Source organism: Pongo abelii, chromosome 20 (assembly GCF_028885655.2).
Source record: "Pongo abelii isolate AG06213 chromosome 20, NHGRI_mPonAbe1-v2.0_pri, whole genome shotgun sequence".
NCBI classification, from domain to species: Eukaryota; Metazoa; Chordata; class Mammalia; order Primates; family Hominidae; genus Pongo; species Pongo abelii.
In genome coordinates this window covers 12122199-12138280 of record NC_072005.2, presented here as the reverse complement: position 1 = coordinate 12138280, position 16082 = coordinate 12122199, and the positions used below count along the sequence as shown (strand labels likewise).

The window sequence follows — 16082 nt, the reverse complement described above, 5'->3', positions numbered from 1 at the left end:
ACTAAAACTATATAAATTTTGTATACTATAATGTAATATTACTTTAAGTTGTTTACTATAATGCCATTTATATACAACAGCTATATACCACATTACAAGTTATATATAATATTTACCAGTTATCTATCATAACTAGACTATATACTATATATACTTTATGTGTGCATGTATATAAACGTGTATATATATGCATATTATAATGCTAGACTATAATACTATACATGAATATCTCTTTAAATGTTAACACACAAAGCCGCAGCAATATAATTGCAAAGAGAATCCACCCATATATGACAACATCTGTACCCCATGACAAAGTGGGTTTTAATTCATGGAAGCAACATTGCTTACATTTCAAAAATCAACTTATGCAATACACAATAGTTACAGAAACATCAAAAACCACAATCTAAACACATGCAAAAAAAAAAAAAAGTGACAAACCTCAACACTCCTTCAAAATAGAAATAATCAGGAATACAAGGGAACTTCTATAACCTACTATAAAATATGTATAAAGGCTGGGCACCGTGTCTCATGCCTGTAATCCCAGCACTTTGGGAGGCCGAGGCAAGCAGATCACCTGAAGTCAAGAGTTCGAGACCAGCCTGACCAACATGGTGAAACCCCATCTCTAGTAAAAATACATAATTAGCTGGGCATGGTGGCGCATGCCTGTAATCCCAGCTACTTGGGAGGCTGAGGCAGGAGAATTGCTTGAACCCAGGAGGCGGAGGTTGCAGGGAGCCAAGATGGTGCCACTGCACTCCAGCCTGAGCAACAAGAGTGAAACTTTGTCTCAAATAAATAAAATATGTATAAAAATGCATAGTTACCATCATATTTGGATGATCCACTGACAGTTAACAAACAACTCAATATAACTAAGCAAACCTATAAACTAATTATTTTCTCCAAATTGTTAAGCCAACAAAGGCAAGCACTAAGGAAAGATTTTAAAAAACAAAAGGAACTCAGCAAAACCAAACCCTGCCTGTTTACCAAAAACATCACCAAAAACTGGCACTGCCTGACCAGTGACATGTTTAATGGTGCCATTATCTTGACTGTACAGGCATAGCATAATCATTTGTTCCAGAAACAGAGACTTGCAAGACTGGTCACATGAGGGTTTAGCTGTCTCTTACTTTTAATCAGTGCAATTGACCTATCTGTGAAGAGGCAGAAATACTTAAGTATGATGAGAAGACTCTAAGGAACTTAAATTTATTAGTCCATATACCCAATAATTAACCTAACAGGTATTAACATTGTATCCAATGAACTAAAAATTTTAGTTGAGGTGACCTCAGAGCAAAATATAACCTCAAAATGATTTTTACTAAGACGTACTAGTCAAAATAAACTAATCCTTCTTCTTAACAATAAGTTTATAATTAACCTTCTCTTACTTATTTCCCACCATTCTCACTATAGCAATCTTAACATTTGTTGAATGAATAGTTTAGGTTACATACAACTCTGTAAGGGACCTAACATCATAGGCTCATATGGATTATTCCAACCTTTTGCCAAAGCAATAAAGCTGCTCATTAAAGAACCACTACAGGCTGGGCATGGTGGCTCATGCCTATAATCCCAGCACTTTGGGAGGCTGAGGCAGGCAGATCATCCAAAGTAAGGAGTTTGAGACCACCCTGAACAACATGGAGAAACCCCGTCTCTACTAAAAATACAAAATTAGCCAGGTGTGGGGGCACATGCCTGTAATCCCAGCTACTGGGGAGACCGAGCAGGAGAATCGCTTTGTAAAAAGTAAAGTAGAGGTTCCTCTTCAAAGACTTTCCTCCCCATCTAATTAAATTATAACTTCTCTTAAAAACAAAATTTATTCAAAAACCTATACTAACATGCTTAAATATATACTAGCCATAATAAAAAAAAATCAATATACTTTATGTTGGGAGCAGGCCCCCCAAAATCTGGCCATAAACTGGCCCCAAAACTGGCCATAAACAAAATCTCTGCAGCACTGTAACATGTTCATGATGGCCCTAACGCCCATGCTGGGAGGTTGTGGGTTTACTGGAATGAGGGCAAGGAACACCTGGCCTACCCAGGGCGGAAAACCGCTTAAAAGCATTCTTAAGCCACAAATAATAGCATGAGCTATCTGTGCCTTAAGGACATGCTCCTGCTGCAGTTAACTAGCCCAACCTATTCCTTTAATTCGGCCCATCCCTTTGTTTCCCATAAGGGATATTTTTAGTTAATTTAATATCTATGGAAACAATGCTAATGACTGGTTTGCTGTTAATAAATATGCGGGTAAATCTCTGTTTGGGGCTCTCACCTCTGAAGGCTGTGAGACCCCTGATTTCCCACCTCACACCTCTATATTTTGGTGTATGTGGTGTCTTTAATTCCTCTAGCGCTGCTGGGTTAGGGTCTCCCCGACCGAGCTGGTCTCGGCAAGTGGCGTCCATTCGTGGGAGCTTGAATGCAGGCTGAAGGGTCGCCAGAGCAATGGTTGGAACGGAAAACTAGCTGGAGGACACCCGAGTACTCTTAAAGCAATCCCCATGGTGAGTAAGAAGGGGAGCTCGGAAGCCTCAGGGTAACAATGGGACAAGTGCGGGGTCTGGTTCGTTTCACCTTGGAACCTCTTCACACTGATGATGAGGAGGAATGAGAGAATAATGAAGTAACAGAAGAGGTTACAGACCAGGTTTATTTGCCAGCTAAAGCAGGAAAGGAGGGAGAGGTTCATCCCTACCCTTCTGTACCCCCTCATTATTTTCAAGAAAAAGACTCTCCAGATCTTTCTTTTCTGGAGGACACTGGGCGAAAAGTAGTTGCCCCAGTGACTGTTTGAGCAGTGCCTCGAGCGACCACTCTTAGTTCTATTCAGGCAGGAATTCAGCAAGCTAGAGGAGAGGGTGATACAGAGGCTTGGCAGTTCCCTGTTAGAATACACACCCCAAGATCAACAGGGAAATATTACAGCTACATTTGAGCCTTTTCCTTTTAAGTTACTCAAAGAATTTTAAAAAGCTATAAATCAGTATGGATCAGGTTCTCCTTTTATAATGGGACTGTTTAAGAATGTTGCTGTTTCCAGTCGGATGATACCTACTGACCGGGATGCTCTTACTCGAGCTTGTCTAACTCCTGCTCAGTTCTTAAAATTTAAAACTTGGTGGGCAGATGCAGCTTCCATTCAGGCTGCTCGCAATGCCCAGGCCCAACCTCAAATTAATGTAACTGCAGACCAACTTTTGGGGGTTGGCGGATGGGCTGGTTTAGATGCACAACTGGTCATGCAGGATGATGCCATAGAACAGCTTAGAGGAGTGTGCATTAGAGCTTGGAAAAAAATCACTTCAGGTAGAGAACAATACCCTTCCTTTAGTGCTATAAAACAGGGATCCAAAGAACCAGACGTTGATTTTATAGCTCGGTTACAGGAGTCTCTTAAAAAGATGATTGCAGATTTGGCGGCTCAGGATATAGTGTTGCAGTTATTAGCTTTCAACAATGCTAATCCCGATTGCCAGGCTGCTCTGTGACCTATCAGAGGGAAAGCACATTTAGTTGATTTTATCAAGGTCTGTGATGGTATTGGAGGTGATCTACATAAAGCTACTTTGTTGGCATAGGCAATGGCAGGACTGAGAGTGGATAAAGGAAACAGTCCACTTCCTGGAGCTTAACTGTGGGAAGCATGGTCATACTAAAAAAGAATGTAGAAAAAAATCAGCGAGTCAGGCCGCCAGATAGGGGAAAAAAGAAAACTGCTGATTCTGAAATATGTCCAAAATGTAAAAAAGGAAAACATTGGGCTAACCAATGTCATGCTAAGTTTGATAAAGAAGGGAACCCGATTTCAGGAAATGCCATGAGGGCCCCATTCTAAACCGGGGCATTTCTAGCTCAGGCCATTCCCTCACCCCTGAACAATGTCTGTCCCCCGCCACAGCTGGTAGTGCTGCAGTAGATTTATGCTGCACAAAAGCTGTGAGCCTTCTGCCTGGGGAAACCCCGCAAAAGGTCCCAACAGGAGTCTGTGGACCCTTGCCAGTAGGGACAATAGGATTACTTTTAGGAAGGTCTAGTTTAAGTTTAAAAGGCATACAAATACATACAGGAGTCATTGATTCAGATTATAATGGGGAAATTCAAATTGTTGTATCTACTTCTGTTCCCTGGAAAGCAAAGCCAGGAGAGCGCACATAGCACAGCTCCTGATTGTGCCGTATGTGGAAATGGGAAAAAGTGAAATTGAATGAACCGGAGGATTTGGAAGCACAAATCAACAAGGCAAAGCAGCTTATTGGGTAAATCAAATTACTGATAAACATCCTACCTGTGAAATAACTATTCAGGGAAAGAAATTTAAAGGTTTGGTAGATACAGGAGCGGACATTTCAGTCATTTCTCTACAGCACTGGCCGTCCACGTGGCCAATTCAATCTGCTCAATTTAACATAGTTGGAGTTGGTAAAGCCCCTGAAGTATATCAAAGTAGTTATATTTTGCATTGTGAAGGGCCCGATGGACAAACTGGTACTATTCAACCAATTATAACTTCTGTACCTATAAATTTATGGGGGAGAGATTTATTACAATGGGGAGCACAAGTTCTAATTCCAGAACAATTATATAGCCCTCAAAGTCAACAAACAATGCAGGAAAGGGGGTATGTCCCTGGTATGAGACTAGAAAAAAATTTGCAAGGTTTGAAAGAACCACTTCAAGAGGAAAGAAAGTTCCCGCCAAAGATTAGGATATCATTTTTGATGGTGGCCATTGTCAAGCCTCCAGAACCTATACCTTTAAAATGGTTAACAGATAAGCCAATTTGGATACAACAATGGCCGCTAAGTAAAGAGAAACTGGAGGCTTTAGAGAAATTAGTTACTGAACAATTAGAAAATAGACACATAGCTCTAACATTTTCCCCTTGGAATTCTCCAGTTTTCATAATTAAGAAAAAAATCAGGTAAATGGAGAATGTTAACTGACTTAAGAGCCATCAATTCAGTTATACAACCTATGGGAGCATTACAGCCAGGATTGCCTTCTCCTACTATAATTCCAAAAAATTGGCCTTTAATAGTCATAGATTTAAAAGACTGTTTCTTTACTATCCCTTTAGCTGAGCAAAACTGTGAACGGTTTACATTTACAATTCCTGCAGTAAACAACCTGCAGCCTGCTAAGCATTTTTGTTGTTTTACAGATGGGTCTAGTAATGGTAAAGCTTCTTGTTCTGGCTCAAAAAGTAAAGTTTTCCAGATGCCCTATACTTCAGCTCAAAAAGCAAGAGCTTGTAGCTGTAAGTGAGGTATTGACTGCTTTTGATATGCCTATTAATGTGATTTCTTATTCTTCATACATGGTTCATTCCACACAGTTAATTGAAAATGCTCAGTTACGATTTCATACAGATGAACAACTGATGACTTTATTTACCCAACTGCAAACAGCAGTTAGGAGTAGAATGCACCCTTTTTACATCACTCACATTAGGGCTCGTACACCTCTTCCAGGACCTTTGACTGAAGGGAATCAAATGGCTGATCGCCTAATCGCTACTGCAATACCTAATGCTAGAGACTTTCACAATTTAACCCATGTTAATGCCTCTGGTCTCAAACACAGATACAGCATTACCTGGAAAGAAGCTAAAGCTATTATCCAGCAATGCCCAACTTATCAAATGGTACATTCCTCATCTTTTACAGGAGGAGTTAATCCTCAAGGATTGGAACCTAACTCTCTTTGGCAAATGGATGTCACACATATTCCCGCATTTGGTGCCCACATCTATGTGTGGACACCTTTTCTCACTTTGTCTGGGCTACTTGCCAAACAGGAGAGTCTTCCGCCTGTGTTAAACAACATCTTTTGCAGTGTTTTGTGGTGATGGGCATTCCAGCTTCTATTAAAACAGATAATGCCCCAGGCTATACTAGCCAAGCTCTAGCTACATTTTTCTCTATGTGGAGTATTAAACACATTACTATCACCCCATACAATTCAAGGACAAGCCATAGTGGAAAGAATGAATCTTTCCCTAAAACAGCAGTTGCAAAAGCAGAAAGGGGGAAATAGAGAATCTGGAACCCCACAGATACAACTGAACCTAGCATTATTAACATTAAATGTTTTGAACCTGCCCAAAGGCCAGATGTTATCAGCAACTGAAAAGCATCTACAGAAACCAGCTGCAAAGACAGAAGCAGAACAACTGATTTGGTGGAGAGATTCAATAACAAAAAGTTGGGAAATAGGTAAAATAATAACTTGGAGTAGAGGTTATGCTTGTGTTTCTCCAGACCAAAATTAACAGCCGATTTGGGTCCTATCAAGACACCTGAAACCTTATCATGAGCCAGATGCTGAGGAAGAGACTCCGAGAGGATCCCGGGGACCCCTCGGTTGCAGCCATGTCGAGACTGATGCTGAGGAAGACCCCAACTGTCACAAGCAACACCCATCGAACACAGCCACCCACCTGGGGACAGATCAAGAAGCTGTCACAGACAGCGGAAGAAAACCTGAGGAAAGCGGGACAACCAGTCACAATGAATAATTTAATGGTAGCTATGATAGCGGTTATCACCACTACCTTGAGTATTCCTTCAATAAGGGCTGACACAGAGAACAATTACTGGGCATATTTATCAATCTTGACTGGTAATAATGCCTGGATGTAATCACTCTATGACACAGTTACACATGCTTTCTGGTCTCAGTATTTACCATAATAAATCTGCTCCCATAATTGAGGCATACCGCCCTCAAAAACCTATTTGTAAACAGGATCGGACCCAGTTAGAAAAAATGAATGTACTTGTTTAAGAAGATTGCATTGCAGAACAGGCAGAGGTGCTGCACAACAATTCCTATGGAATCATTATCAATTGGTCCCCTAAGGGGATGTTTAGCTTAAACTGCACCTCTCAGTCTGCAAGCCACGGCCACACTATGTTCAGCTGATCTGAACAAAACGGTCAGACGGTAGAAATGATAAGAAGTACGGCAAGAGTTCCTATTATCTGGAACCATGGCGGTATAGTGGCACCTCAACCTCAAATGATATGGCCCACTGTAGGAGCTAAACATAAGGATTTGTGGAAACTATTAATGGCTCTTAATAAGATCAAAATTTGGGAAAGGATAAAAAAGCATCTAGAAGGACACTCTAGAAACTTGGATATTGCAAAACGAAAAGAACAAATATTTAAAGCATCCCAGGCACACCTGACCTTAATGCCAGGAACTGGAGTGCTTAAAGGAGCTGAAAATGGATAAAAACACTTGGAAGTTCTGTGATTTCAATGATGATTGTGCTTTTAATCTGTGTTGTCTTTGTATAGTCTGCAGACGTGGATCCTGACTCCTGTGAGAAGTAGCTCACTGTGACAAAGCTGCCCTTGATTTTGTCGATTTGCAAATCAAAGAAAGGGGACATGTTGGGAGCAGGCCCCCCAAAATCTGGCCATAAACTGGCCCCAAAACTGGCCATAAACAAAATCTCTGCAGCACTGTAACATGTTCATGATGGCCCTAACACCCAAGCTGGAAGGTTGTGGGTTTACTGGAATGAGGGCAAGGACACCTGGCCTGCCCAGGGCGGAAAACCGCTTAAAGGCATTCTTAAGCCGCAAATAATAGCATGAGCTATCTGTGCCTTAAGGACATACTCCTGCTGCAGTTAACTAGCCCAACCTATTCCTTTAATTTGGCTCATCCCTTTGTTTCCCATAAGGGATACTTGTAGTTAATTTAATATCTATAGAAACAACGCTAATGACTGGTTTGCTGTTAATAAATATGTGGATAAATCTCTGTTCGGGGCTCTCAGCTCTGAAGGCTGTGAGACCCCTGATTTCCCACCTCACACCTCTATATTTTGGTGTGTGTGGTGTCTTTAATTCCTCTAGCGCAGCTGGGTTAGGGTCTCCCCGACCGAGCTGGTCTTGGCAACTTTATATTCTTAACTCCCACAAGTTAGCCTAAATACTTGCCCTGGCATGCTTATACTGGTCCAACCAAACATTAAGTCGTAGCCTGTTCCTCTTCTTTAAACGTGTTTTTCCTTTCTCAACATTCCACGAGTTACTTCTTCCTTCCTTTATTCTCCTCTGCCTTTGCCTCTTTAAATAGTTCTAAGTTACGGCTGGGCATGGTGGCTCACGCCTGTCATCCCAGCACTTTGGGAGGCTGAGGTGGGCAGATACAAGGTCAAGAGATCGAGACCATCCTGGCTAACACGGTGAAACCCCGTCTCTACTAAAAATACAAAAATTAACCGGGTGTGGTGGCGGGTGCCTGTAGTCCCAGCTACTCGGGAGGCTGAGGCAGGAGAATGGCATGAACCCGGGAGGTGGAGCTTGCAGTGAGCTGAGATGGCGCCACTGCACTCCAGCCTGAGTGACAGAGCAAGACTCCGCCTCAAAAAAAAAAAGTTCTAAGTTACTAGCCAATCAGAACAAATACAAAATATGAGGTCCCATTTCAGCCAATGTAAACCAAACACAGCAGTAAAGCGGACGAGTCAGGTTATAAATAACCCTATCTCCTTTGTTCAGTATACTCTCATAACAAAACTGCTAACAAATGTACCCTTTCTGCAGAAAGTATTAAAATGGCCCTCCTAAAAAAATTAAATGTATGTTCAAATGCTATTTCTTTACAGCACCGGGAAACAAGCATCTCAAATAGCTTGAACCTGGGAGGCAGAGGTTGTGGTGAGCCCAGATTGCGCCACTGTACTCTAGCATGGGCAACAAGAGTGAAACTCCATCTCAAAAAAAAAAAAAAGAAAGAAAAAGAAGAACCACTACAACCACTAACGCCATCCATCCATCCTCCTTTATACCATCACACCTACCTCGCCCTGACCCTAGCATATGAATCCCTCTCCCTAACCTCCATTTCTTAATATAAATACAGGAATATTATTTATTCTAGCCACATCAAGTTTAGCCATCTACTCCATTTTCTGATCAGGACGAATATCCAGTTCAAAATATGCACTAATTGGCACACTCCAAGCAGTAGCCCAGACAATCCCATAAGAAGTTGCCTTACGCTGGGCACAGTGGCTCCCACCTGTAATCCCAGCACTTTGGGAGGCCTGGGCAGGGGCGGGGATCACCTGAGGTCAGGAGTTTGAGAACAGTCTGACCAACATGGTGAAACCCCATCTCTACTAAAAATACAAAAAATTAGCTGGGTGTGGTGGCACATGCCTGTAATCCCAACTACTCAGGAGGCTGAGGCACGAGAGTCGCTTCAACCTGGGAGGCAGAGGTTGCAGTGAGCCAAGATTGCACCATTGCACTCCAGCCCAGGGGACAGTGCAAGACTCTGTCTCAAAAAAAAAAAAAAAAAAAAAAAGTTGCCTTAGCCATTACTCTATCAGTTTTCTTTTCTTTTCTAGATGGAGTCTCACTCTGTCGCCCAGGCTAGAGTGCAGTGGCACTATCTCCGCTCGCTGCGAGCTCCACCTCCCGGGTTCATGCCATTCTCCTGCCTCAGCCTCCCGAGTAGCTGGGACTACAGGCGCCCGCCACCATGCCCGGCTAATTTTTTGTATTTTTAGTAGAGATGGGGTTTCACTGTGTTAGCCAGGATGGTCTCAATCTCCTGACCTCGTGATCCGCCTGCCTCAGCCTCCCAAAGTGCTGAGATTACAGGTGTGAGCCACCGCGCCCAGCCTAGTTTTCTTGATAACTGGGTCATTCGCTTTATCAACTCTTATCATACAAGAATTTGGATAATTTTATCATCACAGCCCCTGGCCATAGTAGGATTCATTTCAATGCTAGTGGAAACTAATTGAGCCCCATTCCACTCAAAAGAAGGCAAATCAGAACTAGTCTTGGCCTTCAACGTCTACTATCCCTATTTTTCATTGCAGAATACAGTAATATTAATATAATAAATGCCCTAACTACTATCATTTTACTAGGAGCATTACATGATATATTCACACTAGAAATATACACAATTTTGTTACTAAAACACTTCTATTAACAATTTTAGGCCAGGCACGGTGGCTCACGCCTGTAATCCCAGCACTTTGGGAGGCCAAGGCGAGCAGATCACTTGATGCCAGGAGTTCGAGACCAACCTAGGCAACATGGTGAAACCCCGTCTCTACTAAAAATACAAAACTTAGCCAGGCATCGTGGTGCGTGCCTGTAATTCCAGCTGCTGGAGAGGCCGAGGCATGAGAATTGCTTGAACCCGGGAGGCGGAGGTTGGACTGAGTCGAGATCACGCCACTGCACTACAGCCTGGGCGACAGAGCAAGACTCTATCTCAAAAAAAAAAAAAAAAAAAAAAAAAAGAAGAAAAAGAAAAAGGCTGGGCTCACGCCTGTAATCCCAGCACTTGGGGAGGCCAAGGCGGGCAGATCACGAGGTCAGGAAAATGAGACCATCCTGGCTAACGCGACAAAACCCCGTCTCTACTAAAAATACAAAAAATTAGCCAGGCGTGGTCGTGGGCACCTATAGTCCCAGCTACACGGGAGGCTGAGACAGGAGAATGGCGTGAACCCAGGAGGCGGAGCATGCAGTGAGCCAAGATCACACCACTGCACTCCAGCCTGGGCGACAGAGTGAGACTCCAACTCAAAAAAAAAAAAGAAAAATGAAAAAAACAATTTTATTCTGATGAATTCAGGTTTCAGGTATCATACCCATGATTTCGGTATGATCAACTTATGCATCTTCTTTTTTTTTCTTACTTTTAAACTGGTTTTACATGCAAATAATGAACAGATATTTTCCCCTAAATTCTACTTTCCAAAAACAAGAGCTTTTTAAAAGAAAACCACATAATAGATTTTAAAAGGCAATGAGATTCCTCTGCTTCTAGATCGTTGCTAGTCTAGAAAAATAAAGTTGTTCTACCAGGAATCACAAGTTCTGAGTATTCTCCAAAGTGGAAATTCTAGAGAGCAGTGCCATTTCAGGCAAAGATTGTTCAGTTCTCATCCCCAATATCCACAACTACCTATCAGAACAATTAAACAGGTCAAAACAGTCCAGCATAATGAGGCTTCATCAAACAATGCCATTATGCTCTTCTAAGATGCAAATAAACCAAAACAGTAAATACTAAAATCAAAATAATATTTGACACTGTCATACAAATTGTTAGTTCCTTGTTGTATTCCCCTTCTATAACTTAGAGTGAATTATTTTACTCCACGTAATATTTTATTTTGTACATCACTAGCCATGAATTTTTGCCATCAGTTATTACACAAATGCTGCCAGTGTGCCATTATCCAAACAGCATAACCATTTAAATCCACAATTCACTTCTATAGTTATAAGCATAATTTTCATGATTTTTACATAAGTACATCTATCAGTGAAAATTTAACACTGAGATGCAATCTAACATCCGTAATATCTGATGTCTTGTAGATAGTAACGTAGGAAAAATATATTTTAATCACTTTTCATTTAAGTGACCTTATGTAAAAAATAAACTAAGAATTTAGCAGTTCTGATTCTCCAAGGGGCTTTTTCAAATATACATAAAGAAACGGTTACAGAGATTTTTAAGAAGCATCTTCCATGTCCACATCCTGTTGTAAATGCTGTACCATTTTCTCTTCCAACTGCTTCTCTTTGCCTGCAAAAGGGGCTAGGGTAAGATGGATGTTTTGCTTGACTTCTTTGATATCCTGAACTTTCTGTAGCTCTTTGTTTTTCTTCAATCCGTTCATTATAAATTTAGCTTGCCATTTGTTTGATCTCTTCAACTCTCTTCATTGCATCAATAGTTTTATTCCATAGCTCTTGCTGATATTTGATAGGTTCAATTCTATGTTTTTCAAATTCAAATGAATTGTCCACTGTAAGCTCTTTACTAGCTGCTTTCCGGAATAATTTCGTCCACCTAAACTTGTGAGGACTGCACTTCTTTTTAAAGTTTTTATGACATTTAGATTTACAAAATCTGAACACCTTGTAATTGTTGCAGAAGAACATCATGCCACGGCCAGGGTAGATGGGCCCCAAACAGAAATAACACTTCCCAATACGCATGTTGAACCCGAGCGGGTCCCCACCGACCAAATGCCCAACTTAAGCATCTTCTGTGAAAAAACTGTTTACCCCAGACATGAGTCCTGTGTGTATGATATATCTCAATGCCCATCCTAATATCTAGTATCCCACTACAAACATAAAAAATATGTATGATAGAATGGTTATTTTAATAGAATAAATTATAGAGGTTTAAACTCTCTTATTACTAGAACTGAACCCACTCCTGAGAATTCCAGATTCTCCATGGTACCTAGGACACCATATCCTACAGTAGGGTAAGCTAAATAAACTACCCAGCCCATACCTTGAAAATGTCAGTTTCTATCCTTCCTATTCGAATTCATCCCCTACATCTCCTCACTATTCTCTTTACATTATTTTCACAGAGACTCTGATTATGATAATGGACTTACATTGGCTCCTAATCTGAATGAGGTTAGAAATATGCTAGCCATTATCCCCATTCTAACTGAAAAGTGCCTGCTCCACAGAAGCCACCACCAAAGTATTTCCTTACATAAGCAACTGCATCTCTAATACTAGTAGATCCTAGTAGCTATCATCAACAATATGATATACTCCAGACAATGAACAATCACAAAAGCTCTAAACCAAATAGCATCCCTTATAATTATCATAGCACTGGTGATAAAATTAGGACTATCCCCCTTTCACTTCTGAAGTAGTGCAAGGGGTCTCACTAATATCAAGTGTAATTGTCCTTACATGACAAAAACTAGCACCAATCTCCATTTTATTTCAAGTCTACCCATCAACAGACTTAAATATACTATGGGAGATTGCAACACTATGGGAGATTGGATAACGGGACCTTAACCAAACACAGCTCTGAAATATCTTGGCCTGTTTGGCAATTGCTCACAATAAATTGAATAATCACAATTTTAACATCTAATCCTTCTCTCACAATCCCAACCTATCAATTTATGTAAATCTAGCAATCACAATATTTATACTATTTAACCTAATATACACAAAACATTATTATCTACATATGTAATAAATTACCACTCCTAACTTCCATGATTCTCCTCACTCCCTAAGGGGGTTACCCCCAGTTACAGGATTTGTGTGCCCAAATAGGTATAGGGTAAATCCCAAAGTGCTGAGATCACAGGAATCTGGCCAAATGTAATTTTTATTTTTTATTTATTTTTTTGAGACGGAGTTTCACTCTTGTCACCCAGGCTGGAGTGCAATGGAGCGATCTCAGCTCACTGCAACCTCTGCCTCCTGGGTTCAAGAGATTCTCCTGCCTCAGCCTCCTGAGTAGGTGGGATTAGAGGTGCCTGCCACCACGCCCAGCTAATTTTTTTGTATTTTTATAGAGACGGGGTTTCACTATGTTGGCCAGGCTGGTCTCAAACTTCTGAGTTCGTGATCCACCAACCACACTGGGCAACACAGTGAAACCCCATCTCTTTAAAATTTTGTAAAATAAAGAAATAATAAATCTGTTATCAAGCCACATAGACACAAAGATACTTTAAATGTGTATTTTTACATGAAACGAACAGGACGAAATGGCTACTTACAACATGATTCCAAGTACATAACATTCTGGACAAGGCAAAACTCTAGAGGCAATAAAATCATCGGTTGTGCCAGGGATTAAGGGGTTAGTGGAAGAGAGGGAGGGGAGTGTGATGACTACACGAAGCACAAGAGATTTTTAGGGCAGTGAAACTCTTCTGTGTAAGACTGGTAGGTATAGACCGGGCGCAGTGGTTCGCGCCTGTAATCCCAGCACTATGGGAGGTCAAGGCGGGTGGATCACCTGAAGTCAGGAGTTCGAGACCAGCCTGACCAACATGGTGAAACCCCATCTCTACTAAAATACAAAATTATCCGGGCGTGGTGGCAGGCACCTGCAATCCCAGCTACTTGGGAGGCTAAGGCAGGAGAATCACTTGAATCCGGGAGACAGAGATTGCAGTGAGCCAAGATCACACCATTGCACTCCAGCCTGGGCAAGAGTAAGACTCCATCTCAAAAAATAAATAAATACATAAATAAATAAGACTGTTGGTCCGGGTGTGGTGGTTCATGCCTGTAATCCCAGCACTCTGGGAGGCCAAAGCAGGTGGAGCATCTGAGGTCAGGAGTTCGAGACAAGCCTGGCCAACATGGTGAAACCCCATCTCTACTAAAAATACAAAAATCGGCTGGCCATGGTAGCATGCACCTGTAACCACAGCTACTCAGGAGGCTGAGGCAGGAGAATTGCTTGAACCCAGGAGAATTGCTTGAACCCAGGAGGTATATGACACTTGTAGTTGTCAAAAACCCACTGCCATCCTGCTCACTGATGTGATCAATGACGGTTTCTCATCAACACTGTATTGTGTCATTCCCCACTGCATTGTGTACCCCACATACATTTTGATTTGCTTCACCCTGTTGGGGTGGGTTTTCATTGTCCTGTGGAATCATATTTCTCATTCACTAGTCTGAGAGAATCCAGAGGACAGGAATCATTTCTCTTTTCCTTCAATAGTACCATCCCACTGGCTGACCAGCCACATGTTTCAAAGTAATGGAAACTGGAGTTGGAGAAAAGCTGAGCATGGCAGGGAGTTGGCTAACTAGATGAAGAGTGTACCAGTCATCTCCTTTCACCCCGGAAAATTCAGTGGCTCCCTTTGGAGGCCCCACCTCCATACCACATGCTAACTTGTGAGAATAGTGACCCCTGGGGTGATACTCTCTAAACCCTCCTAGAGACATGGCAAGTGTGGGCATGTTGGGGTAGTCCCAGGCAGTTCTAAAACCCAATACCAGGGAAAGCTAGGAGGCGGCTCCTGAAGACACATCACCCCACAAAGTTTCCAAAGGGGAACTGAGGCAAGAGAACAGTGTGTCTGGAGGCAGGGAACTTAAGGTCAATTTGTGCCGAATTCCTAAAGCTGAATCAAGGAAAAACACCAAAGTCTGGGGTGAGGGAATCTAAGGCCAATTCGTGCTGACTTCCCAAAGCTGGATCAAAAGGAAAACACCTGGGTCTGGGGGCAGGGAACCTAAGGCCAATTAACGCCAACTTCCAAAAGCTAAACCAAAAGGAAAAACCCCATCTCACCCAGGAGATCAAAGACTACTCTCTCTACAACCCTTCCCCTTCCACCTTCTCAGATGGAAAGGAAAAGTGTATCTGCATAGGGCACCAATTAACCTCAGCCTTTAATTAGCCACGGATCAAATCTTTCATCCAGGACCAAATCCTACATCAAGAGAAGGGGTAGCCAAAAGGGACCTCAAAAAGAGTACTTAAAACCTAGAAAACTTTGTAACTGGGCCTTTGAGTCACTTGCTGGGCCCACTCCCATCTTGGAGTGCGTTCTCCCTTTAATAAATCTCTGCTTTCCTCTCCTTGCTTCCTTCCAGTGTTTCGTTAGTTACTTTGCTAGTGAGTTTTGTTCAATTATTTGTTCAAAATGCCAAGGACCTGGACAGCTCACACTCACAACCTTCTTTCAGGTAACAAAACCTCAAGTGCAAGATATTCTGAGCAGGTGTTTGTGCCCTAAGGAAAGATAATAGGAGGAAAGGAACAAGGGTTTTTTTTTCACTGGAGTGTCACGAGGTTATTTTCTACTTTCCTCTTATGTGAAATGTTCAGAAATAGAAATATTTTTAAAAGTCACTCATGCACTCCAGCCTGGGCAACAAGAGTGAAATCCTGTCTCAGAACAAAAACAAAACCATAAACAAAACTGGTGGGTATATGACACTTGTAGTTGTCAAAACCCCACTGCCATCCTGCTCACTGATGTGCTCAATGACGGTTTCTCATCAACATTGTATTGTGTCATTCCCCACTGCACTGTGTACCCCACATACATTTTGATTTGCTTCACCCTGTTGGGGTGGGTTTTCATTGTCCTGTGGAATCATATTTCTCTGTTAAAAAAAATTAATAAGCCATTAAAATACGTCATCTATTTGAAGGAAAGGATAAATATATTGTACAATGAAGAACAAATAGGCCGGACACGCTGGCTCACGCCTGTAATCCCA

The 16082-nt window shown here is 41.8% G+C and overlaps 1 protein-coding gene and 1 pseudogene across 3 annotated transcripts in view; both read right to left on the bottom strand.

The window, feature by feature from the left end:
• Positions 1-16082, bottom strand: part of LOC103893059 (zinc finger protein 878-like) — a 66143-nt gene that overhangs the window by 48668 nt on the left and 1393 nt on the right. The window lies entirely within an intron of this gene.
• Positions 9442-14302, bottom strand: LOC129051881 (probable ribosome biogenesis protein RLP24; annotated as a pseudogene).